This window comes from Macrosteles quadrilineatus, unplaced genomic scaffold, assembly GCF_028750875.1.
Source record: "Macrosteles quadrilineatus isolate MER2022 unplaced genomic scaffold, UCM_ALF_1.0 Scaffold_1__1_contigs__length_201487025, whole genome shotgun sequence".
Taxonomy (NCBI): domain Eukaryota; kingdom Metazoa; phylum Arthropoda; class Insecta; order Hemiptera; family Cicadellidae; genus Macrosteles; species Macrosteles quadrilineatus.
The window spans coordinates 27,691,167-27,718,839 of NW_026542594.1; the positions used below are offsets into that span (position 1 = coordinate 27,691,167).

Sequence of the window (27,673 nt, forward strand, 5' to 3'; positions counted from 1 at the left end):
TTTACCCTATGGGTCTCCTTTGCATTTTAATGAATTAATAACTATTCATATCCAAACAAATTAAATACTAAATATACTTTTCTCTGATATATTTTGATTGTTTTAATGTGTTAATTAATAGTCCAACGATCAAGCTGTGTACTTCGTAATAGTACATAAACAAAAGGCAATTTATTCTGAAGTGCTTTAATAAAACCCAAAGTCTGATGAAAGGGAGATAATTCCTGACAGGGAAGGTAAAGTAAACAGCAGCAAGGCTGAATTCAGCGTGACGTGCTTTACCTGCCACGCCGGCAGCTGGTATTCAAAACTGTTCAGACCCATCAGAAACACTTGTTACTACTGCACATTCGATAAAACAACATTCATAGCCATCGGTTGGATTTGTATACAAGGTTTTAACTCAATACCGACCAATTGGAAACTATCTACTACAATAGTTGAAATTTAAATCAATTTAAGCATTAGGTCTGTTTTAGTCTGTATCGCTTCATGGCTATGTAACACCTGTGCTAGCTACCTAATTCAGTTCAAAGCTGGATGGATAAAATCAAATCCCAGAAAAGTTACATAAATAAAACTTCTAACATAATGCAGTTTGCGATACAATATTGACAGTAAACATGACCAATTTCTATTAAGATGACAAATATATTTAGCTATGCTACCATCTCAACTTAGCTCCAACCAAAATACAAAAACCGTGGTACTATTTTTTGTGGTTTGAATCGTGTTATACAAAATTATTGATATGGTCATCATTTTTAGGCCTACTAGCTTTTTATGTATGTTTTTTGTTTCACGGACAATGTAAAAAGTAGGAGTGTACCACAACATTTTAGATAGGCTACGCGCTAAATAAAAAAATATGTTTATCATGAAAATAAAAAAAAGATATATTATAAATTTTACATTGGTCTGCACAGTTTCTTGTAGTTGTGGGGCATATGTAATTTCGTGGTATTTTTAATGAAGCAATTGTATTATACAATTACTTCATTCAATTGTAAACCAAACATTTACTGAGTAATTTGAGACCAGAAATAACTTATTGACGTATTAAAACCCGAGATATAAAACTTTTAATAACAACCGATTTGTAAAAGTAAAATTTAATATTGTGTTGGAGTTCGTAGCACGACTTTAACTCGTCCGATTTTAATTATCAATAGCTCAAATGAAAGCCCTTAAATCACAAAATATTTTAAGGCTAGAACGAATTGCTATCGTTAATAAGAACTGGAGATATAAGAAAAATGATCTTAAAAAACTTGTCAAATCACGAAACGTCCTTAAGAAATGTATGGGGGGAGTTGTCATTTGAATATATCTTCCAAACGGAAAAAGATATTTTAAAACGGTTTGGGCATTGAAATAAGCCTAGAAATCTAGTTTATAATTATGTGTCACAACATTACATAAAAAAAAAATATTAATATCCAATATGGAGGATCCCAGATGGCGGCCGAAATCACCAGCTATGCCACACTTTCAGAAAAAAACACCTGGTAGCACACGATTCTACATGTAATTAACTACCAATCACCACCAATCTTACAATAGCTTAATTCAAAATCCCACAAACCTTCCTTTAAAAATGCCCCTACACTATTGGGTAATAAACCACAATACTGTCGTAATATACACCATATCCAGCAGCTGTAAATCTGTTCGATGTTACAATGTTCAGTTAGTAATGTTCATTCTATGGTAATATAGATGCCCAGTTAAACACACGACTATGTTACCTGTACCAATGGAATAGTACTACGTTTATAACGTGAAAGTAACTAACAAAATAATAAGTTAATAATAAGATTGTTTGCTTATTAACAGTGATATTTGTTATTAAATAATAAAAAAGTAATACTTTAATACTTGTAATATTTTTTTCTGAAATGTCACCCATACTTAATAGCTAAGTTAACTTTACGAACTTAGGATGCTTAAGCCTTTTACTTAGACCCTTTAAATTAATCTAAGTTAACCTACTTGGCAATAAACTGTATTCCTAATACAACACATTAAGTTAAAACATAACAGAGATAATTAGTTTTAGATATACAAGAGCATTTATTATTTCCTGATTTATTGACGTTATTTGTGCCTACCTGTTAAAGAAGAACTTGGGAAGACCTGAAACGATAAAAACAGTGATTAGAATGTTTATTAAACAGTTTATAAACTTATCATATAAATCGTTATAAAAAAATTTTAGCGTTTGTCTATGGCTACACCGAAACTGCTGTAATCGCCTTCATATAACCCTATAAAAGTACTGTAAAGTCGACACATTATTCGACCTGACAAGTCGTAACATTATTGATAGCTTTAAGGATGTTTCGGTTGTTGAATGTGTGTTCAACGCTATTTTCCTCAGCGTATACTTTAGCTCTGTATTTTCTAAGAGTCTTTTTTCTACTCGACCATCCGTCTTGTGGCTATCACCGTTCTAGCCACGGACATCTCGTTATCTCTGCTATCAATCAACGGGGCAAACAAGCGAACGTTTTCACACAATTACTCCATTCTTTTTAAATAAATAATTTATGTAGGACGAGTTTACCAAACCTCATAAATAAAACATATAAATTATCCTCGCAACATGCAGTTCAAACACTAATTGTTTAGTATTTAAGTTGTGGTCTTACATATACGTTTGGTAAAGTTTCTCATTAGTGGCAGTAAATTATAAATAAGCTGCAATTTTGTTGTTAATATCTCTGCATTACGAAATCGGCAGCTCACCGTAACATTCGTAAACAATATCTACAGATTTGGAGATAGTAAGTGAATCAAAAAATCTTTTTCCTACAGTCACCCGACAAAGTTGGCTTCCTTGTACTGTTTATAGTACAGAAAGCTGCTAATTGTTGCATATTTATACTTTGCCGTACGGTTTATACTTTGCCGTACGGTTTATACTTTGCCGTACGGTTTATACTTTGCCGCACATCAGGATTCCAACGAAACAACACAAAACAGCGTGGTTCTATTATGCTCGTAATCCGTGTACGCTTGGAAATAGGTTGGTATCACTTAAAGATAATAATACTATGAGCAGCTGATTGACTATTATAACTACGATTTAACCTGTCATTTCGTGTTTATAGTTTCGGTATTTCTGAACTTTCTGGACTTTTTCTTTTAAATGTTTTTAAAACATTCCTACGATCTTAATAAACAAGAAAATACTTTTAAAGCATTTTTTTAGGTGCGGAAACCACTTCAAATTACAAAAACATACGGAACTATATTCTCAAAACGCGGAGCACATTTCTTGCCGAGGAAAAATAGCGGAGTGATACGGACCGCGGGTACTACTTTCTCTAAGGCACCATTTGTGTTGCCAGCTGAACCTAAAAACGTGTCGTATAGTGTTTGAAAGACTAATTATTTATATGCTTTATAGTGACTGTAGGAAAAATATAATGTGTAACACGAGTGAAAAAGGCCTTTGCTGCACTCGAGATCATTCCGCACTCGCCTGCGGCTCGTGCGTAAACATTGCTCTCGTGTGCAGCAAAGTGCCACTTTCACCACTAGTTACACAAATAACTATAGCGAATGTCCCATATAGGGAATACGTTTTGATGTATACAGGGTTAATCAAGTTAGGTGTCCACTTTTGATTTCAGTCAAACTGTTGGTCCCACATTAATGAAATGTACTTCTCCCCACAAAACCAACCCCATAACAGGAAAATTAGTTTAAAAATAGACTAAGCAACACAAGGGAGTATGTTTTATCTATGGTTTATTGTTCACCAAAATTAACTATCCACATATTTAATTGCAATACTCGAACTATGGACGTTCATTCTCCACACCTCATTTTGAGTGGATTATTAATTTCTTTAACTTCAAGTAAATTAAGTCAAGTTTTAAAAAAGTTTAACGTATGATATAAAACAGTATTACGTTACAATAGTAATCACCAAGCATGTTGGTACAATAAGTTGAAGACTCTTTAAAGGACAGACCGGAAATGAGTATGATCAGGAAATTTAGGCCCTGTTTCCCCAAAATGGTGTAAACTACGTTTATAATAAACTAGTTTATAATAAACTAGTTTATAATAAACTAGTTTATTTTTAAACTCCGTTTAAAATGTGTGTTCGGTTTCTCCAACATTTTACTGGCTTCGTTTAAGATAAACGGCAATTCGAGCGGTTGGCAATCCTGAATGTGTATTTGTAAAGAATCTTCCGTGGGCTTTGGGCTAGTGTTTCCTACAACCACCACAACGCTACGCTACAACTAACTCAGTAGAGCATACATCAATGTGCGAAGCGAATGCAGCTAAAATAACATCACTGTTTAAGGTTATGTTATCAAGTTATTATAAGTTGTTGTCAAATTCAGATTCATTCCATTTATTGAAATGGTCAATTCTGTCCCTTATTTTAGTAGGCCCTCTCTAAGCTAACCCTAAACCAAGCCTATTTTCGTCCAAATGAATTTTGTAGTTGCTTCAATTATTATTGATTTAACACCTACTTTTTATTTTGATTTAAGGTTATGTTACTGTTGTAACTTACTAATTTGAACTCAGTTTATTTTATCCCCAGTAGTTAAACCAAGTCGAGAGGTGGTTTAGTTTGAACTTAGATTAATACCTAGTTTAAATTTGGGGAAACACAAATTAAAGTTAAACTAAGTTTAAATCGCCGTTTAACTTAAAACTAAGTTTAAATGAGTTGGGGAAACCGGGCCTTAAAGGATTTAGTTTTATCTCATAATTAGATAATGTTTACACTAATACAGTTTTTTTTTGTATTTTAGGAGGGTATTTGATGAACGTACGATTATTAGACTGCTTGAGAAAAACCGCTTTGAACGTGTCTTGGTGCGGTGGCTAAAGAACATGGCTTTTTACTCAATTGACGAGTTTTTTGCCGATTCACTCTCCTCCCTGCTCGCCATTTGTACTCTGTAAATATTAATGATAGTTAAATGTTTTCATATTCAATTGTATGTATGAAGTGATGTTTTAATTTTTTATTGACATGAACAATCCAGTCTTCTCTGGTAAAAGTTCACGACAGAAGGTAAAAGGTACGATGAAAGGGTGATTAACGTACAGCTAAATATGGCAAAAAGTATATTTCACACGATTTGTTTGAATAAACTTTAACTTCAATAATCAGTAATCAACATTACGTTACTTGTAAGTTGAATTGAACTAGAGAAATTTCTTCAAATAATCTTTAAAGGTTTAAAAATGAACTCAGTCAATGGCCAAATTATACAATAACTCAACCATTAGTATTACAATTATGAAAACTATTGGTTGGAGAGGGGAATGGTGTTATTGAAGCCAGGGCTAAGGGACCGATTAATTATTGCCCAAATAGATGATTTAACCATAATGAACAACCTAAATATTTAATTGAAAAAATAAAATAACGGACTTTGAGTCTCTACTTCTCATAATGAGTAGAAAAATAATTGATTTGTTAACTTTAAGTAAATTACTTTAAATGTCAGAACTGTTAACGCACGAATGTACGTTACGTTTAATTGTAGTTTATTTATTTTAAAGACAGAAATACTCATTTTAACCTTAAATGTAATACTTAATAATTGAAGATTCCCTGAGAAGGCGCAAACATGCTTTTGTGCCCCGCTTACATGGATGATTGTCAAGGCAAAATAATGAAAAGTACACTCATCTAATTTCCAATATCGACGTTGAAACTTGTGTTGCTTATTGTGAACTATCATACACGGATGATTGAATATAGCACGGAGGGTGTGTTAGTGAAGAAGGAGAAAAACATTTTGCATTACAATTCTCTATGATCCAATAAAAACCATGTTGTTAAGAACAGCCAGACAGTTGTAAGGCAACAGGTACTTATATTTTTGGCTTTATTTAAATATAACCTAAATACAGTTTGCATGTAGTTTATACCTCGTTAGTGTGCATCTTGTTTGTATGCACATCTCTCCTATGCATTTGTGATAGTGACACAATTACGTAAACAAAATATGCACATGAATACAGTTATGCAGTTGTGGCTAGGCAGGAACATAGCTATCCCTTTTTCCTAATTCTTTAAGGATCTGAAAGTTTACTATGTTGTGATTACTGAAAATAATTTGTTAATTCATTACCATTGCTAATTTTGAAAACTATTATGTTTACTTTATAAACTCCCAAAATAATTAAAATGAACCATTGGGACAAATACATAAAATGTTATTGATTTTTTCAATTGACCTGCGCAGTTTTAAAAATTAACTTTCCTAAGATAACATGTTATTGCAGTCAGCGTGGTGACTGCTTGTACACGCTGTAACTATACAACTGTAAGCGGCGACGCAGGTATTATTCAATTATTAACGTCGTTTTATCAATTTGCATTATATTATGTTAATCAACCAAAATAAAAGTATTTAAATTTATAATTAATACAATTTAACTCTGGTTAAAATATATTAAAAACTGTATTTTTAAATAATCCAAGTTTTATAAAGTTTTCAACCCCGAAAGAACACTTTCAGTATAAAGGTCTGTCAGTAAATGCAAACAACTCTTTTAAAGTTCGAGTTAAAGTTCGTGCTTATTATACAGTTTGGATGTCTTTGGTGACTTACTTCAATATTCAGCAACAATTTACATTATGTAAAGAGTGTTTTTAAAATTCGCAACTTTGGCCATTAGCTCTCAATATTATGTTCTGAGAGCAAAAACATTTTACATTCTTATTTCCAAACGCTTTTACTTGGCTGCGAAGCATGTTACATAATATATTATTTACAAAAACTATACCGTTCTTAAAAACGTATCGTAACACTTCAAGAAGAATTTACATCACGATAATATCTTTGTCATAGCATATCTTTTCTTCTTTTGTATTATATTATTTTCAGTTTTTACACAACTTGCACCCTAAAGTTTAAGTAGAGGAATATCTTAAGAATATATAAAACATATATAATAAAATATATATACAGGGTGACACATAGGAACCTGACCTTTTTTAAATAAGTAGTACACGGTAGTTAAAAGGAATAAAATGGTTTTACTATTAGGTAAACATTTGCCATTTGTTACCAAACAGTCATTTTTTTAAATGACGTCACGCATATATGACGGCCATGTACTTCTTTAGAAATATTCATTCTGGTCTGAAAATCATCTAAAACTCAGGTCAGGAGGTCTTGTTCAATGCCATTGATCTCACATGTGATTGCCAACATCAAATCCTCTAGAGTGCGTGGTTTGTGAGCATAAACACGCTCCTTAAGAAACCCCCAAAGGGAGTAATCACAGCTGGACAAGTCAGGTGACCTTGGCGGCCACGGTATGTCACCAAAGCGAGAAATCGCCTTGTTAGGAAACATTTGCCTCAAATACTCTCATTGATAGGTCTGCAGTGTGGGCTCTGGGCTGTAGCACCGTGCTGTTAAAAAATAAACCTTTATTCGGTTTATTTGACGTCTGCAAAGTTCTAGACGGAGAAATGTGTTCAACATGTGAAAATTGCGTTGAGAGTTTACTGTCACTGTTACATCATTTCCCTAAACAAAATACGACCCAATAACACAGGGATGAGATACCACACACCAAACTGTAACCTTGGGAGAGTGTAAAGGTTTTTTTATGAATGTTACGGGGATTCTGACTAGATCAGTAATGGAAGTTTTGTTTGTTTACCCCCACATAGAAAATATATAAAAAAAATATATTTGAAATATAAAGCTATATATTTGCTAATATATATTGTCAATATATTTTAAATATGCAAATTATGGGACCGAGCAATATATTTAGTTATATTTCATTTGTTGTATTTATATATAAGTTATATATTTCAAATGTGTTCTTATAATATATTTTAAATATGGAAAAGAGCTAGTATATTAAAATTATATTTAATATAATGTATTTCAAATATATAAATAATATATAAAGCTGTTTAAACAGTGTTTGTGAGTCGCAAAAGTGACGCATAACACCACGGTGGTGTGTTATGAGTCGTTTTTACGACGCTTAACATTCGGCGTGCTAAACAAAACCAGGCCTATAATTTAGGACTACTTAGTCAGCTCTTTTATGGACAAATGTTATGCTTTTAATTGAGAGAAGCTTTATCCAAATATATTATCGTAGTATTTTAGGTTTACTAATTACACAGATTTGCTTCATTCGGGATGTAGGCCGGCCTGATATCACTACTATAGTAGTAAAAATTCAGACTCGCGCACATATTTACAAAATAGGCTAGAATGTTGTTTGTAAAAATAGATTGAATATCGTACATTTTTATTGGTAAATGTACCGTATATATTCTAATTTATAAACAATTGATCCACTTACCATAAAATCGTGCAACTAGGCCGTATCCAAATTACTAACACTCATGTTTTGAGGTTAGGTCCAAATTAGCACTCATTTTTATTGCCTAGCCTAATAATTACACATATTTAAACACTAGACAATTTCACTTATACTCTTTTTTGTTTCTTCAGCAAACATTCTACAGATACGCATATTAGGCATATTGCCTTAAACTAGAATCGTGAAACTAGGCCGTAACCTGAATGACCAACACTCATTTTTTGAGGTTAGGTCCAAATTAGCACTAATTTTTGTTGCCTGGCCTAATAATCACACACACATTTAAACACAAGACACTTTCATGCATACTCTTTCTTATTTCTTCAGCAAAAATCCTGTAGATACGCATATATCTGTTAAGTCCACAACATATAACCTACGGACGCAGTCCTACACCCACCTTTCGCCGGCACAACACTGCTCAACTGAACATAATTAAATCAATATGGCCGCATATATATGTGGAATATATTTATAATATAAATCTATTTTGTATTAGAAATGTAAATGTTAAAATATATTTTTAATATATTGAACAAATACATTTAAAATATAAGTGTAAAAATAATCTTAAACTATATTTAAAATATATTTAAATAGTATATGAAATATATTTACAAAGATATATTATAAATATAACATAAAATATGCACTTTAAATATATTTTAATAAATATTATGAGAAATATGATTAATTTATAATAAACTTATATTCGATTTATATTTAAAATACATTCTAATATATGTTCCAAAGTATAAACTTTATACATAATGCCAACTATTTTCTTTATATATTTATACTATATTAGGAATATAGAATGGAATTATATATTTGTACAACTATATATATTAACTATATTTTGAGAAATTTTTATATATTGAAATATATTCTTAATATATTTTCATGAATAATTCTTTTATGTGGGCCGAGCCAGTAAGGTGGAAGTGGGCTTCGTCACTGATTAACAATATCATGTTCGGCTCGTTTTTAAGCAATCTTTGAATTCGCGATGCATAGTTTACTCGTTTATTATAGTCAGTCACTTTAGTTCCTGCACTACCTGTATTTTATAAGGATGAAACTTAAGATCTTTCCGAAGAATGCTTCTTACTGATTCGCGGTTCATGTTCAGCTCTTGAGCATGTTTTCGCGCACACCTGATTGGACTCCTTATCAATGCTGCTCTCAATCTGGTGATTTTTTCGGGTGCTCTCGAAGTTCTAACAAGGCCTAGTGGTTTCTTTCTTGTTATATTCCCAGTTGTTCGGAACCCTGAAGGCCTGCTTAATAGCGTATTTTGGCTTGACACCGTTCCATTGCGTTTAATTTTAAAATATCGACGAAATTCCTGCCGGGTTTTGACAACGGATTCACTATTTTGGACAAAGTATCGTATGCAAAAACGTGATAGTCTACGGTCCACTGAGCCATTCCAACAAAGATGGCAAGCCTCATTGAAGGTAATAACATTACCTCAATCTTCCTGCCACGTGCGACAACAATGGAACAGCTGTAAAAAACGTCCGGTTCCTTTGTGCCACCCGGTATATACCTAAAGTAAAACCTTCGACTTAAAACTAAAATCAGCATAGTTGTTAAAATCTTTATGTCTACATTTCGTCATATATTTTTGGAACGTAAAAGGTATTTGAATCTATGAAAATGAACCAGTTTCCTAACGTTTTTCTGTCATAAAGTTATGCCTATGTACACTATGAAGCACGTACAAGCGTACCATGTTCAAAGAAAGCATATTTGTACTTAAAGCTTAAAATACGATTTTTAACGTCTGTTTAGTAAATGAATGCTAAATAACAGTTAATAATAACAAACAAATGTGATTTTGTTGTGCATTCAAATCCTTTGACTTTGCCCCGGACCATGCTGGCCCTCAATAAAAGGTTAATACCTACATCTTAGTTATGAAATTTAAATAATCTAAATATAGACCAATGTGTGTAAATTGTAATCATGAATCTGTGGCTCTAGGTTTCCGGACTTTTGCTTTAAACCACTTTAGTAAGAACAAATCTCGGAATCCATCCAAGATGGATGGACATTTAAGTCTATGTCCGACCTGGGACCCCATAAGGCCATTTCCAGTACCTTGCATAAGAACCTATCCACAATTATCAATTTATCTATTATTGGAAAACCATCCAAAACATTGCTTGCTTATACCTAATAACACACGTTTATGATAACAGAAATGTAAAAAAATCAATCAATTGTCTTTAGCTGATAAAAATACTTCCTTTTAAAGACACGAAAACCAAACAATGCGCGATGAGGAGCGAGATAACGCCACGAAAAACAAACAATTCCCCGAGGGTTGATAAGTGCCTCTTACCCAATCACCTTCTGTGTTAAGTGAAAAAGTTTGTTTGCCTCTCCTCTTTAAAACAATCTTCTGAGAAAATTATTATTAGGGTTTTTTACTCTAGTACATACTATTGTATTTGCTTTCGAACATAGCATTATTAAGATTATGAAGAACATAATGCAATTCAAAAATTAATTAAAAATGGAGTTTTGGATGTACTACAAACATAAAGTATTTAGAAAATAATAACATAAGTAATACTAAAAGTATTAAGTATTAAAATAAAATTGCATTAGCATTATATTTACTGTTATTATCAAAAAATATTGATAATATTAATTAGATTTTACTCAATAAGAAAGATAAACAATACAAGTGACAGTTTAATTAACACAGTTAATAAAGAACTCATAAAATGTAAACCAGTAATAAAAACAGATCATAACAATTCATAAAACATCCTCAGATGGCAGGCAGGTGATAGTGATCATAGTAACATATGTTATATTAGATGTAACATAGATGTGTTGTATAGATGTATACTCGCCGTTGGCTCGCTGGGGGCTGGCCCCCTTTTTTGGTTGGGGGTAAATGAGCCACGGGGGACAGGGCACAAGATCTACAATCGAGCAAAATTTCAGACCTTTAGCTAATCTATAAGTGGGTAAACGTGATTTAGACCGATGCACCTGTAGGAATAACATTGGGTGGGGATTCTATATATTTCTTTATTTATCATTGTAAAACGTAACTTTTCGAAAAGGGCACCACATACGATAGTTTTCAGACACAAAACATTCAAAGTTAAACTGCGAATTAAATATCTTCAGTTACTGAACAGAATTATCAAATCTAACTCTTAGGGAGCAATCAAGAGTAAATATTGATTACTAAAATATTGATTAATAAAAGTCATTACGTATAAAAACGATTGGTTTTGATGTATTTTACATTCCAAACCATAACAATATAGCACAATCGATTGTATAAATAGTAGTACATAATTGTGTACGATCGATAATAAATATTATTATGAATCAGGCAAATATGTAGTAAATTTCACTATGTAAAGAAACGACCTTCTATTTAAGCAAATTCCTCAAATCTGAAAGGAACTGCGTCATAGTATTACTTGATGAAAAAATAAGGTATTTCCATCAATCATAAAACAATATTAAAACTTAAAAGAAAAAAGGTAATTTTTAGCAAGAAGGAAGATAACCACCAGTAGTGAGGCCTCGAATATCAAGTGGAATTATCAGAGGCGCATCTTTTATATAAGGGCTAACTTCGTTGCCTACTGCTATACGTTTCCTGGAGACGAATTAGATACATGTGCATACTTTATGAATAGTTTACGAACTATCAAATACTTTTGGAAAAAATTAATATAGTAATTTGGAGTTGAGTATAAATCTAACAAATGCATTAACATTTGTCGTGACAATAAATGAAGCAGCGATTGTTTGACATATTGCAGGAATCTATCGAGTTACAATCTATTTCGGAAGAGAACCAACGACGAAATATTAGATTACCTACGCCCGAGTTTACCTTTACAAGTCTGCAATTAATTTTAACGATTTAAAACATTTTCATGTTTTGCCAGGCATTAGCTGCTAATATAAACCATTATGAATGAACTTGTGATAATCAAAGGAATTTATTATTTAATTGGTAATCAATTATCGTTCTGGCAATTTTCAAATAAGGTAGTAGGATTTTCTTATAACTCTAAATGTTATAATGTTTTTTGTTCGATGGACATAAAATCGTGATATTAACATTTGCACCTTAATTGGTATTTGTATTTATTGAAGGGATTACTAATGCTCATTATGTATGCAACTATTAAAAGACAAACTTTTCCATAAGTTTTAGGGTTCTCACCTCTCTGAACACTCACAAACCCGCTCACGACTCATGGGAACCTCATGTGTGTTTAATGAGCTTTTGTGATTAGCTTAAACAAAGACGTTCGAACCCATTGTACAACTTCCCCTCCGTATCGGTGGTCTTTGAACTTCACCAACACCTCTCTTCTGGGTAGAGGGGTTAACGCACCTCTCTTTTACCCATGTACATGTTACAGGGTTTGGAGAAAAAATACGTTTACAAAAAACTATAAATAAAAGGGCGTTTCTACTAGGAAATAAATTATTAAAGTAAAACCCGTTAAGATTTATTGTGTTCTATTATTAATTTGGATAATAAATGTGTTAAGGTATATAGGCTTCAACATTTAGCCTACCCCCTTATTCTTGTAGTAATCAAGATTTGATAGGGGCATTTCTTGTTAAACCCCCCTGCCTGTGTCATAGCGGGCAGCGAAGCCACAACATCGCTGTCGGCGAGACGTTACTTTTATGGGCGGTAAACGGTAAAGTACCCAAACTCATCATGACCGTCGCTCCCTCCCAGACCTCACTTGACCGAGCAAAACTGCAGCCAAAGAAGGATTCATATTACATAACCACTCTCAGTGTAAGCTAGGTTAAACAGAACAGCTATGAAACTCTCATTAGTGTCTATGCATCAAATCCATCTCAAATTCTCCCTTCAGATAAATTTAGTCAATCAATCCAACCCAACATATCGATACTAATAGTCAACACAAACCCCCAAAAAATGCGAAGAGAGTGCAACGTTGATTGATGTTACTAACGTAAATACCATTTTAGTTTATACAGGGTGTCCCGGAACTCTCTACCAATATTTTAGGGCATTGCTCCTGGGTAAGAAACATACCTAAATATCATATTTAAATTGTCCGGAAGTCCTTAGTTACTCACACAGCCGCCATTTTGTTTTTTTCAGTTATTAATTTTTTTCTTAAGAATGGTTAAACATACAAAATGGAAACTTTGCACAAACATTTATGACAACTCGACAAAGCAACAAAAAAATTATGACGATTTTTCATATTCATAAAACAAAATGGCGGCCATTTAAAATTTTGTTCCTTAAATAGCTCAAAAACCGTTGATTTTATAAAAATTTTAAATGGCCGCCATTTTGTTTTATGAATTTAAAAAATCGTCATAATTTTTTTGTAGCTTTGTCCAGTTGTCATAAATGTTTGTGCAAAGTTTCAATTTCATATGTTTAACCGTTCTTTAGAAAAAAATTAATAACTAAAAAAACAAAATGGCGGCTGTGTGAGTAACTAAGGACTTCCGGACAATTTAAATATGATATTTAGGTATGTTTCTTACCCACGAGCAATGCCCTAAAATATTGGTAGAGAGTTCCGGGACACCCTGTATAATAGGGAATGTTCATGATGTCCTAATTGTGCAATCTATAATATTAAAACGAAACAGTGTTTTTTATTTCACGATTCTGAATCAACCACTCGACGGATTTTCATGATTTTTGTGTTGAAAGAAAGATAATTTTGAGAACTAGGGAATTTCGAAGCCATAATTTTAGTTTAGGGTCCCAGTTTTTTTTTTAAATTAAGTTTTAATTTTTGAAAAGTCTAGCAGCCGACGCTAAGATTCTAAACTACCTTTTGGCATAAAATAATTTGCTTAACATAACAGCTGTAAACATTCAGCTATTGTGTCACAAATTCAGCATTCTTAGGGTTGACTTATTTATACTATGTGTAATGCTAATCATTGATACGTTCAATTCTTCTGTAAGAGGATGACAGATTAATTAAATATACAAAGTAAAATACTAGGATGTTAAAATGATTTTTTAAAGCTATCTTTTGTATTCTTCGATTTGTTTTAGAACAATATAATTTGTTTTAACTAACAGCATAGATTAAAAGAAGTTAACAGCTGGTTAAATATAAACTATGGAACTATGACGTTATTTTATTTACTCTTATTTTGTCATTAATTATAGGAAATAAGTAAGATTAGTAGAGATAATTAGACCACAGTTTAAAATAGTTTAGACCAAAATTAATTAAACCACAGTACAAATTGAGGCTCTGTACACGAATCTTAATAAAAAAGGATAAATGCAAATTATTTTACTGCTCCACTTTTCAAGGAAAGATTAGAAAAATAACAATGTTTACATGTTTTAATTCTTCATGGTAGTTTTTTGTTTACAATTATGTTTGTCTCCTTTAACTTTGTTTGGATTAGGCCCGGAAATATTGATGTCAAAAAGAGGATCAAGAATAATCAGGAATCACGATTTTAAATGACCACCACAACCTCAGCCGGGTTTTATACAAAGATAAAAATATGGATGCCATAGATTGAACACAACGTCAACATTGACCTAGGATACTGCAATTAGACAAACCATCCTTTTATAAAATCGTGTTCAGTTGTGGTTACGTTTGGGGGTGCCTATATCAGCGCCCCCAAACGTGAAAATGTCAATTTTATTTCAACTATGAATATATTGTAGTTTAAATTAACTAATATGGGAAATTACGATGTACATTTATTCAATGAGGGTGGGTAATTATCAAGGATAGAACTGATAACGGTATGGATTATAAACATTGACAATTACGTCATTAGCTTTACTAGCGTGTTTGCTTTTTATATTCCTGCTACTATGTGACCAGTTCTTTTTTCAAATGAATGTTATTTGAACCAAACAGCTGTTTCAAAACAAACTGTTATTGTTTTTACTTTTCTTTGTTTACACTTATTTATTTAGCAATTAATTAAGGCAATGAAATTGATATAAAGGATAGGTGTGACGTTAAATTATGTGTACTGTGAATTTTATTGGATATTATCGTTTTATTTTGGGTCGTTTCTATTCAGACCTACTGGAAATTGTGTATAGTAGTTGGTATTGTGGTGATAATAATTATGGAAGAGGCAGGTATGCTATGGAAGGTGGTATCGTTGACTAGGTCTATACACTTCTCAATTGACTATTACTCTCTCTACTGTAGTCTACTTATAATCAGTGTGCGTCTGTGCGAATCGACTGCAAATCTCACTTCAACGCTTTTCACATCGTAAAATTTGCAGAATTGCTGTTTTATTGTAAAATTATCGGATTTAAAATGCATATCATATGATGGAATAAAAACATATTTGGTCACACAACATTTGTTTACAAGATGATTTGTCACATTAAAACTGCAAGAAACTTTGTCTTTATATGTGTAAACTAGCTGATCTGAATTGTACACGGTTTTAACTGACTACTGAATTCCCGTACGTAGGACGGGCTAACAGCTCGTATTACTAAAATTGAAAGACAAATAGTACGAAATTATGTTAATGTCGCTTAATGGAAGTTGCATGCAAAACATTTTAAATTGTTATTTCTTATACATTCTCCACTCATTGAAAAACTGAGAAGGTTTATTGTATGAAAACCAATCCTTGTGACTTTTTTTAAATGTAGTATCAATTTTCTATACGGATACCTTTATTAAACGATAGCACATGGATCTCTTAAACTTTATTCGATAGTGTAAATTGAATCAATAGGGTTAAATTAACCTAAAAGGTACAAAGGAACTTGAAGTGGGTGCCCAGATCCACTGCGAGTTACAAAACACCAACAAACAACTTATCTACTTATAGTAATGATTTCTAAATCAGAGACCTAAAAATATCTAACGAGAGAAATATGTGGCGCCAAAGGAAGATTTGATCAGTCCCACAGGACTCGTAAACTGTCCCGACATAAGGGGGAGAAGTGGGGGGGGGGGGGGTTATGTGACGGGCGACGGGGGTTTTCCTTCTCCCTAAAAATCCCACATTGATGAAATATTACCTTAACCTTACTCATAGACTATTATAAGCTACATACTGTTTAACACCAGGATACTACTTTATTTTTACTATAGAATACCACAGAGAAGAATTATTCCGTGAGTATACTCACCTTATTATTCTGTGAGTATACTCTTGTATTCTTTTTAAACTTCAACGACGATCAAGATCTCAAATATTAGAAGTAATTAAAATAATATATTTTTAAGGTAACGCTTAAATTGCATTGGACGTTATTGCCTTCTTAGTCATTTCTAGACAATTCGTTTGATGTTCTGTTATGTGTAACACATTTAGTTATTTGTTCCATAGTAAAAAATTATGATTCGAAGTCTACATCAAGAAAATAAAATTATAATTTTGCAGTTATATTGAATAGAAATTTAATTTGCGTTACAATCAACTGTTTTTCATTTACAATGTGACGTTTAATTTCCAACTCTGCGTGTTGCCTCCACATTTGTATGCGTTGAATCTCCACAAGTCTTCTACTTTACTGCGCTACTGAGAAGTCGCAACATACGCCTCTCTCAGAGATAAACTTTTCTTCTTTCTTTAACAAAAACTCAATTCATGAGATTTCTATGAACTTCTGCCGTCGAGATGTTTCGCTCGCTTTTAAACACGTAACACACGTTTGACGTCACCGTAACTTAAATTTAGTTTGTAATTACAAAAAGATAAAACTCTTTACACATTGTAATTCACCCATCTACCTTATTCAACATTAATGTTTTATCCACCTTGGTCTAGCACCTTTGGGTTTTTATCTCTTAGAAATCTTTCTTTGATGTTTTAGTTGGCAATGCTTTACACAAATGGGACAGATAAAAACCCAGAATTATGCCATTTCTTTTAAGGCATTCAGTCAGGAAAGCTTTGTGTAAAGGACTACATTTAGTAAAAAATATTTAATTGGAAAACGATATTTATTGCATGGTGAACAAGTCAGTAGCTTTTTGAAGGCTTGAAACTGTAGTACTCAGCTGTTCCTGGTCATCGGGCTGTAAATAAATGATCCTGACTGAAGAAACAACTGATCTTAGTCAGTACAATTTTACACTGATCATTACACCAAATTCCACAATGATTCTACACACCTCCTTTACTCATATTTGGGTTAAAGGAGCCTAGGGGGCGTCTCCATCTCAATTAGTAATAGCGTAATAGTGATAAATAAAGTTTAAAGATTGTCACTAAGCTAATATTGTTCGTTAATACAACTCACAATATTTTCTCTATTTTACGAGTAGTTCATGAAGAGCTGAGTATTGAGACTGCAAAACCAAATATGTAATATTATTAATCATTCAAAAAACCTAGGATGTGAATTGAATTTAAATAGTGTATGTAAAGTAGAAGACTATTTCATGAGTTAGCTTTCTGGATTTTAAAGAACTTCCATTAATTTTATGTTTGACCCTTGCCAAAACATATTTATTTACGTCAAGTAGCATTTAGCTTATCTGCAACATATTGATATTTACCTATAGTTTACACAAATACACAAAATGAAAGGAACGTTGTGGTTAAACAAAACATCATCAACCAGGCATAATTGAGGAGAGCACTGAGAATAATTCGTGGCTTGACTGAGGATAAAGGTTAGAGATTATATCAACACAATCAGTGACGCTTTGTGGAAACCAGCATGACATTGTTCGCATTTTCACACATATTAAAAGTCATGTTTTGTTGATTAAACGAAACATAAAGAGAATTTCACAGATAATGAAAACGTGGAATTCCATATTACGCTTTAATTCAGCTTAACGTGATGTGACACAGTTGATGATTTTGTGGAATTCTGGAATGTATTATAACATTCGTTTAATCTCGTATGTAGGAACAAAGTGGTTAGAACTGTATAGTTCCAAGAATTATTTAGATGGAATCGATAGAAAAGTAAAAGATTACAAGATCAATTGATTAAAAGATCAATTTAATTATTACATATAAAAGTTAAATGGTTAAGTTTGAAACCTAAAATAAAACAAAGTAAGGGTGATTGTAAATTTAATAAACCCCTCGTTTATGATTTACATCAGATTCAGCAATATTGGATAGTAATAATTATTTAAAGGATAGGGAAAATTTATATTAACAAGAATGATAGCTTTGCAAATTGTTCAAAATAAGTAAATTTAATATAAACCATTAAATCTCAACCACTACGTTGGATACATTTCAGCTTCTAGGGTAATGCAAAAATATTGAGATGAGAGACAAAATTTCTTATTTCTGTTTTGGGTGTGACTTATGCAATATGTCACAATGTACAAAATGATCAAGATTGTAAAACGTAAGTCAAGGCTAATGCAACTTAGCCATCCAACTACACGGTGGTGAGCTCGTCTACGCGTGATTTAGTAAAGTTGTCGCGTATTATGACAACTATGAGCATTTACCTTATCTCTGAACCTTAAATGATTAATTCTTCGTGAACACTTCTCAAAATGTGGTTTTCCTATGAACAATATTGTATTGTAGGTATTTATATTTACAATTAAAACCCTGCAATAGTTATAAATACATGACACTATATTTTTAACACCTATTTTTAAAATCTCTCCTGTAATCTTTGCATTTACGATAAATAAACTAGTCAGTAATTTAACAATGCCATATTACAACAATCAACAAAATACACAGTTGTGATGTTGGTCAATATGTTACAATAAAACACTTTCAACAGCAAGCGCATGTCTTATGCACCAAAATAACATAAATAAAGTGTATGTGCATGGATAATAACAATGTATTTAAAAATTGAATACGGTAGTAAGTATATTTACAACATGACACATTTCAGGCCAGTGGAGTATGTATTGTTATCAAGATATTTATTAAAATGTTGTAAAATTAATTTTGTAATAATTGAATATTAAAACTCTGTCTAAACACACGTAATTTTCATCAAAAATAATAAGGTCGGATACAATCAAGCTAAACATTTTATTTAAAGAAAAATTACCTTGGTTTACGAGAGTAAAGTTCGCTAAAGGTGAAACGGCAGTGCACAAGCTATCGACGGCGGCGCGGCTAGGCAGCGACTGAGCCGCGGAGACTGGAGAGACGATACACGAAGCGAGCAGACGACACTTGCAATAATACAGTGGGCGGGAGACACTAGCGCTACACCACGGCCAGCGGCGAGGGACCAAACTGTCATATTACTGTACCTCTAACTACATCGTAAACTTATTTTTTTAAACTAAGAATTAAACACATTATTTTAATTTCAAGTATTTGTTAACTTAGCAAAAATTACAGAATTTACAAAGTTAATAAACTGATAATAATATTTTTTATCAATTGTTTTGTATAAAACTATTACAAATTATTTTTAGAATGTACGTTCCATCATCATCTATAAAAGATCACCCTGACACTAATGCCTTTAGTTTTAAACAATAAAAACATGTGAACTCCAGTTTACTTGTGCATGTTTAGAAACCACTCTCTAGTTTTTTTGCGAACAGTTCGTTCTCGTTCTGTGTACGTATCAAAAGAAGAATTATGACTGAGGACCCATTAGGAAAACTGCTTGTAATGTATGTTTACTTGTTTGATTAAAAAGTTTATGACTGGCAACTTTTCAGTTTGCCACCCAATTATGAGTTACATCCTTATATTCAAAATCTATAATCCATTGTTCATTTAATTTTTTTACGTAATACAGACAATAATAATACAAGGTGAAACCCGTCGAAATCGACGGTTACTGTCAAGGCTTACGTTAATTCATAATTGCGATACATTGGGTGAAATATACATATTTTGAACATTTAGCAATAAGTGTAAAAACAATAATGACATTAATTGCGTTGGTTGATCATTCAATGAATAAAATATTCCCCATACCGTACGTCATCGGAGTTATTATTAGTATGTTATATGGTATATCTTCCTTTGGAAGAACGTTTAAATAGTATTAAAATCGTATTGATGGATTTTTTGTAGTTAAACACTTTCGTGATTTTATAAGTGTAATATGATTATATTTCAAAAGAAAACTTTTTTTGGGAAGACATATTCTAACTTCAAATGGAGGTATATCCGTTACAGCGTTAGTTTGATTTTTCCTTCGTCACGTCGCGTCAGTTCATATCGTACTTCTGTGCCAATGAATGAACCCTAGCACATGTATGATGAGCTCTAGCATAGTTTTGAGAAATTATTGATTGTGGGGTTACTGTTAAAGCTGGAATTCCTTGACATGGGGGATGTCAGTTAGTTGTCTCAGCCTTATAAATAACATAAAGTTGTCAATATAATCTCTCTACGGAATGTTTGATGTAGTGGAATACTTGAAGTGAAGTTGGCTTTTATTCTTGTACTGTTAGGGGCCTCCTCGTTTATATGTTCGTGCGGCTTCATAGGCAACAAATAATGCAAATGACATAGCAATGGGACATTTCCAAAAAGCAAAAATACTGTAAATTGGCTGTTACGTATATATTGACGTTTACATATGGTTAATCAACGTATCGTATAAAGAATTATGTGATCTAGTTTAGAAGGAATATGACCTTTCTGTCTTGACAGTAGCTGCTTAAAACGTATTTTCTCTCTGTACCATATTTTACAGCCAAAATGTCGTGTTATTTTCAATAACGTTACCAAACCGTGCCAAAGTCCGTAATATAGGCAGGTGCAAATAATTTGTCAAGATGGGTACCATTTTAGACAAAGTTTCTATGTTTGGATTTTATTAAACACGATAAGAGCAGATATTTCTTCATAAATATTTCATATGTGTTGAATAATATGATAAAATGTAGGCAAAAGTGGTGAAAAAAGCAGACACCAACCCGTACAATAGATAATTGATGTTCAATAAGAAATAATTTAAGAATTGCTGTTATAAAAGAATTTTCCACTACTTACGTAATCGAACGTTATATTGCAAAGCATGACATGATAAAGAAGAAAATCTATTTTACAATCAGAAAATAGCATTGCAAATACTTATTTGGTAGAATTCAGTAACTCCCAATAAATGTGTGTTGTTTGAAATACAATTTAAAAATGAACAGCTGTTTCATTAAAAAGTATTATTCACATGGCCAAAATGTAAACAACTCTGTAAAGGGATCTTTAAAGGCTTCTGGGGCAGAGTCCTAAGGGATTTTGATTAGTTTTCCTTTTGATAACTCATCTACAGACCAAGACCTTTCTTTGGACACCTCTACCAAGTTTCTACGCCCAGCCGTTCTCTCATATAAGTGGGGACAATTAAATATTTGGATTCTCCTATGTCAATCTTAAGGGAGAAACTCCAACTTTGATGCCCTGTGGGGCAAAGCCCGAGGATTTTCATTACAGGAATTGGTGAAAGGGGGCGTCTACACAAAAAATACCTTATTTTGACACGTCGTTTGTAAAAATCGGTCCATTATTAACGGAGGAGTAGTGTTTTGTAGAAATCGCCTTCACGTATTATATATAAGGATTTTCAATGCTCAAGATTGGAAGAATCATTATTTCTTTGAAGAAAATTTTACAATTTCAATACGCTTGATCTTATATTAGTCAACATAACCGTGCAACATGAGTACTCAATACAATACGATACATACTGTATATGTTATAAGTGAACACATGAGACTCCCAGCAGGTGGAGATGAGTTACAAGTGGTTACACCTTCCCGCCAACGCATCGCCCGACCCCTGCGATCAATCATACAGATTTACATTTGTAAACGCATTCCCTCCAAATTTCCTTTCTCCCCCTCGTTCGCCCTTTTACCGGAAGTGTTTTGACTATCACATCTGCAATGCTTGGAAACATCACTTTAGTTGGACGAGAGTGACATTCTTGTCGTTTAGTCTACCAAAGGATGTATTGAAAACTACTATCATAAAGTGTTTGATGTATAATTAAATTATATTTACAGTATTTATTTATTTAGAGTGTTTAAGGTCATTGGTTTTTCGTTTTTGTTGTGGTAAGGAAATGATCCAATAAATAAATAAAATATAAATATGTAGTAAACTAATCTAAAATGACTCTTTGGGATACAGAACGATCTATGAACTATCTAGTTGAAAACTGAGGACTGAGGACGGCTCGTGTTTTAAATGCATTTTCGAATTATTGCGACTTAAAAGCAATACAAGTAGTTTGGATGTCTGATTGAACAATAAATGATCCATAGACAATGTTCAAATGAGCGAACAGAAATGAGTTGCATTATTGAGGAGGAGGTATGATCCTACAGATAAAATGTGTGATGCAGTTGTGATCACACCATTTGCTGGCAATATAAAAACACTTTGTGAAAATGAACTAGTTTAAAATATTAAATTTACTTTTACTGCATGTTTTGATAGGTGTAAGAGAAGTAAATTTGGCAAAAGCTACTCCTATTTTGCCCAAAAGACGAATAAAACATCCACAATCATGCATTTGTATTTTATTTGATATTAATTAGCTATTTAGTTTCTAAATAATTTAATAAAGATAATTTAAATAATGTTAAAGTTGTTTCATACGAAGCTAAGACTTACTAATGAGTAATTTTTCTATTACCAAAGTGCAGAACACAACACAATACTTAGTCGTATACTAACTGCATCAAGTAGTTACACTTTTAATTTGGGTCAATCGAAACAAATAATTTAATCAAAGACTACTGCAAGACGTCTCGGTACGTAATATCTAGGAATCTGTCCGCGTCACTTCACTGTACACTGTACAGATGGGGTTTATTGGTTTCTTACAAACAAACTCAACGATTAACATTTTTTTGTATAAAGCACAAAAATCTAAAAATTCTCTTTGAAAGAGAATAGGAAAATGCGTTGTCATTATTTAAAGTAAAGACATAACTTACCATTAATAATTTTGACTAAACTTAATTTTATGAGATGCCTTACTATTTCGCTACAGTACTAACTTAGTAAATGAACCATTGTAGCAATTTTTATTGAGGTAAATCAAGACTTAAAGTTTTGGTATCTAGGTATTATTAATGTTTTGATCACAGTATGTGTGTTCAGCAACATAAATTATTCGTTCTATAAAGTGTAAACATAATAACTGAGTGATTTTCTTGGTAAAAAAGACATTTGTAAATAAATTGCAAGAACTGCTTCCACTTCAGTACTTTATATTTTATACCCTAGCTGCTATAGCAATAATTCGTATCGGGTATGGAACGTAAAGAAGAATAACGTGGGTTTTAGATCTGTCCTGCGAAATACTTGTACATTCATAATTTATTTTAGTACCGGTAACTTACCAGTTAGTTGTATAAAATCCTTTTCTATTAATTTAGGTGAAGGGTTTAAATTCCTTAACACCTAGCATGGTGTGTAAGTGGCACTAATGCGTATGTGAAAATACTATTATTGTAAAAAGAAACGTTTCTCTCAAAGTGTATTCACTTTTAAAACCCTATCAATACTTGAAGTAAATACAGTGTATCAAAAATAATGTAACATAACGTAGAGTAGAAATAATTGCTGGTTATTGATGTTGCAAGTGCAAACAGCATATGTTATTTACGGTTAAGTGGTTTTACGTATCAGTTTTCAATGAATGGAACGAGTGATTAGGTATTAAATCAAATTTTGTCATACGAAAAACGCAAACAGACGGGGTTTCCTACCTGACTCTGGCGATAAATCAACTCCAGCTCGGAATCAATCTGCGCGATATATTTGCAAGCCTTATTTCTTTCCTCTCCTCGCCATATTTACCATATATCCAACATGTTCGAGAGAACACTGTTACTTAAAATAAATTAACGTAAAATGTCAAATTTCTATCGTAATATCCAAATTAAGAACTAACGTAAAACAAACTAACACATTTATTTTGACCTCTTATACGATGATAGACTAAACTTTAAAATGTTGCACATTTTAAAAAAATTTTGGTTTCTGTTTTTTGACATTGTGATTCCTAGTTAATGTTGAGGTTTTTGTTAAGTGCTTGAATATTAACAGTAGTAATTCTTGAATGCACGTTTAGAGGGGAAATAAGTGTCATTTTATGACCATAGTCTTTACTCAAAGCTAGACAAGGTGTCTCACCTAAAGTAAACAAATAGCTTACTTTTTTATTATAAGTCTGACAGCCAACTTCTTACGAAGCACTCCACTTTATTTTTAAGACATTTTTTGTGATGGTTTGAAGTTTTAAAATGTAGCCGCCATTTTCTAAAATGACCGACAAATGCAATGTTTCTTATGGAAGTAGTTTACGATGATTTTAGAAAAAATTTATTTAAAATGGTTTTTCTGAGTAACATTTGACTAAGTGGAACGGTTAATGAGCTGTATCTACTAATTGTCACCAAAACGATTATGGTCGAGAGCTTTGAAAGCAATGAACACAGTGAAAAACAGCTAAACAAAAATGTTACGTCGTTTTTGAGTGAATATTTGTTGTTTAATCATATTAACATACTATTATTATTATCATACTATGTTTACTAATTTACTTTTTTATATATTTTGATACTCATTGATATTTTTGCTAGTGTTATCAAAAGCTTTTTGCTCCATGAAATTCAATGCACATGTTATTAATACACCGTAAGTGCCTCAAACTAGTGTAATTAGTGTATTTCATGCAATGACACGTTTCTTAGTAAACATTGATGGCAATAAGAGCTGTCAATAGTACGGATAAAGTAAAACATCTGATGCCATTTGACACCTCTAGGTCCTAGGACTTTTGTGTAGTCTTCTATGCATGTCTTAAAATGGTCATTGTTGTAACTGTATAATTTTAATTCAATAATATTTTTTTTATTTTATTTACATCCTCTTTGAGAATGGTGGGAATATTTCTGGTCATAACATATTCACTCTTACTAAAATATGTAAGTATTGAGCTAAACTACAATTTTTAAGAAGATATTTCCACAAGAGTTAAGAGCTTAAATTCGATTAGTTATCATCTTAGCAGAAAGGGGCTTTGGGAAGACAATATGTTATATCAATAGAATATGTTTTGCATGTTCTATTGATCTTTAAGTAAATAAAACAGCGTACTGAGTTAAACTGAATACTGAGTTAAAAATCTTGTTTCAACAATATTAGTATTGTTGAAACATGATTTTTGGTAATCCAATCATTTGCACGTGGAGTACAGAGCGGAAAGAAGGTATAAATCTAGCCTAAATGCTGAAACAATTCATATTCAAACAGTAATCACATGTACAGTATATAAATACATTCACAATATCAAAATAAGATAAAGAAAACAAAATAACCCTCTTGATTATCAAGAACATCATTATGTACAATTGTGTATAAATAAAACGGCATTAGAAAGGGAACTGTACAATTAGGTAATTTGTTTCATCTCAACCCAGAATACAGCTTGTCTTGATAGACTTGCAGGTGTTCATTTGCTAATGGACCACGCCTACGTTGTCATCTATAGTTTCAACTGACAAGGCATGCAAAACAGACATCAATACTGATTACTATTGACAACCTCCTCAGTTGTCATCTTACAGTCATAGGAACAAGATTGAATGCAGCTTGTCTTGATAGACTTGCAGGTGTTCATTTGCTAACGGACCACGCCTACGTTTTCATCTATAGGTTCAACTGACAAGGCATGCAAAACAGACATCAATACTGATTACTATTGACAACCTCCTCAGTTGTCATCTTACAGTCAGTAAAGGAACAAGATTGAATGCAGCTTGTCTTGATAGACTTGCAGGTGTTCATTTGCTAACGGACCACGCCTACGTTGTCATCTATAGGTTCAACTGACAAGGCATGCAAAACAGACATCAATACTGATTACTATTGACAACCTCCTCAGTTGTCATCTTACAGTCAGTAAAGGAACAAGATTGAATGCAGCTTGTCTTGATAGACTTGCGGGTGTTCATTTGCTAATGGACCAAGCCTACGTTGTCATCTATAGGTTCAACTGACAAGGCATGCAAAACAGACATCAATACTGATTACTATTGACAACCTCCTCAGTTGTCATCTTACAGTCAGTCATAGGAACAAGATTGAATGCAGCTTGTCTTGATAGACTTGCAGGTGTTCATTTGCTAACGGACCACGCCTACGTTGTCATCTATAGGTTCAACTGACAAGGCATGCAAAACAGACATCAATACTGATTACTATTGACAACCTCCTCAGTTGTCATCTTACAGTCAGTAAAGGAACAAGATTGAATGCAGCTTGTCTTGATAGACTTGCAGGTGTTCATTTGCTAATGGACCAAGCCTACGTTGTCATCTATAGGTTCAACTGACAAGGCATGCAAAACAGACATCAATACTGATTACTATTGACAACCTCCTCAGTTGTCATCTTAGAGTCAGTTAAGGAACAAGATTGAATGCAGCTTGTCTTGATAGACTTGCAGGTGTTCATTTGTTAATGGACCACGCCTACGTTGTCATCTATAGGTTCAACTGACAAGGCATGCAAAACAGACATCAATACTGATTACTATTGACAACCTCCTCAGTTGTCATCTTACAGTCAGTTAAGGAACAAGATTGAATGCAGCTTGTCTTGATAGACTTGCAGGTGTTCATTTGCTAATGGACCACGCCTACAATGTCATCTATAGGTTCAACTGACAAGGCATGCAAAACAGCCATCAATACTGATTACTATTGACAACCTCCTCAGTTGTCATCTTACAGTCAGTAAAGGAACAAGATTGAATGCAGCTTGTCTTGATAGACTTGCAGGTGTTCATTTGCTAATGGACCACGCCTACAATGTCATCTATAGGTTCAACAGACAAGGCATGCAAAACAGACATCAATACTGATTACTATTGACAACCTCCTCAGTTGTCATCTTACAGTCAGTAAAGGAACAAGATTGAATGCAGCTTGTCTTGATAGACTTGCAGGTGTTCATTTGCTAATGGACCATGCCTACGTTGTCATCTATAGGTTCAACTGACAAGGCATGCAAAACAGCCATCAATACTGATTACTATTGACAACCTCCTCAGTTGTCATCTTACAGTCAGTAAAGGAACAAGATTGAATGCAGCTTGTCTTGATAGACTTGCAGGTGTTCATTTGCTAATGGACCATGCCTACGTTGTCATCTATAGGTTCAACTGACAAGACATGCAAAACAGACATCATTACTGATTACTATTGACAACCTCCTCAGTTGTCATCTTACACATCTTACAGTCAGTAAAGGAACAAGATTGGATGCAGCTTGTCTTGATAGACTTGCAGGAGTTCATTTGCTAATGGACCACGCCTACGTTGTTATCTATAGGTTCAACTGACAAGGCATGCAAAACAGCCATCAATACTGA

General features: G+C 32.8%; 1 protein-coding gene across 1 annotated transcript in view; it reads right to left on the reverse strand.

The window, feature by feature from the left end:
- The window catches only part of LOC129005682 (superoxide dismutase [Cu-Zn]-like), a 53,245-nt gene extending 33,801 nt beyond the window's left edge, over nt 1–19,444 (reverse strand). The window contains exons 1-2 of the mRNA XM_054434649.1: nt 19,361–19,444; nt 2,112–2,136 (exon numbers count right to left, since the gene is read on the reverse strand). The gene's annotated coding sequence lies outside the window, so the exon portion shown is untranslated. The remainder of the gene's footprint in view (nt 1–2,111; nt 2,137–19,360) is intronic.
- Between the last annotated feature and the right edge of the window lie 8,229 nt (nt 19,445–27,673).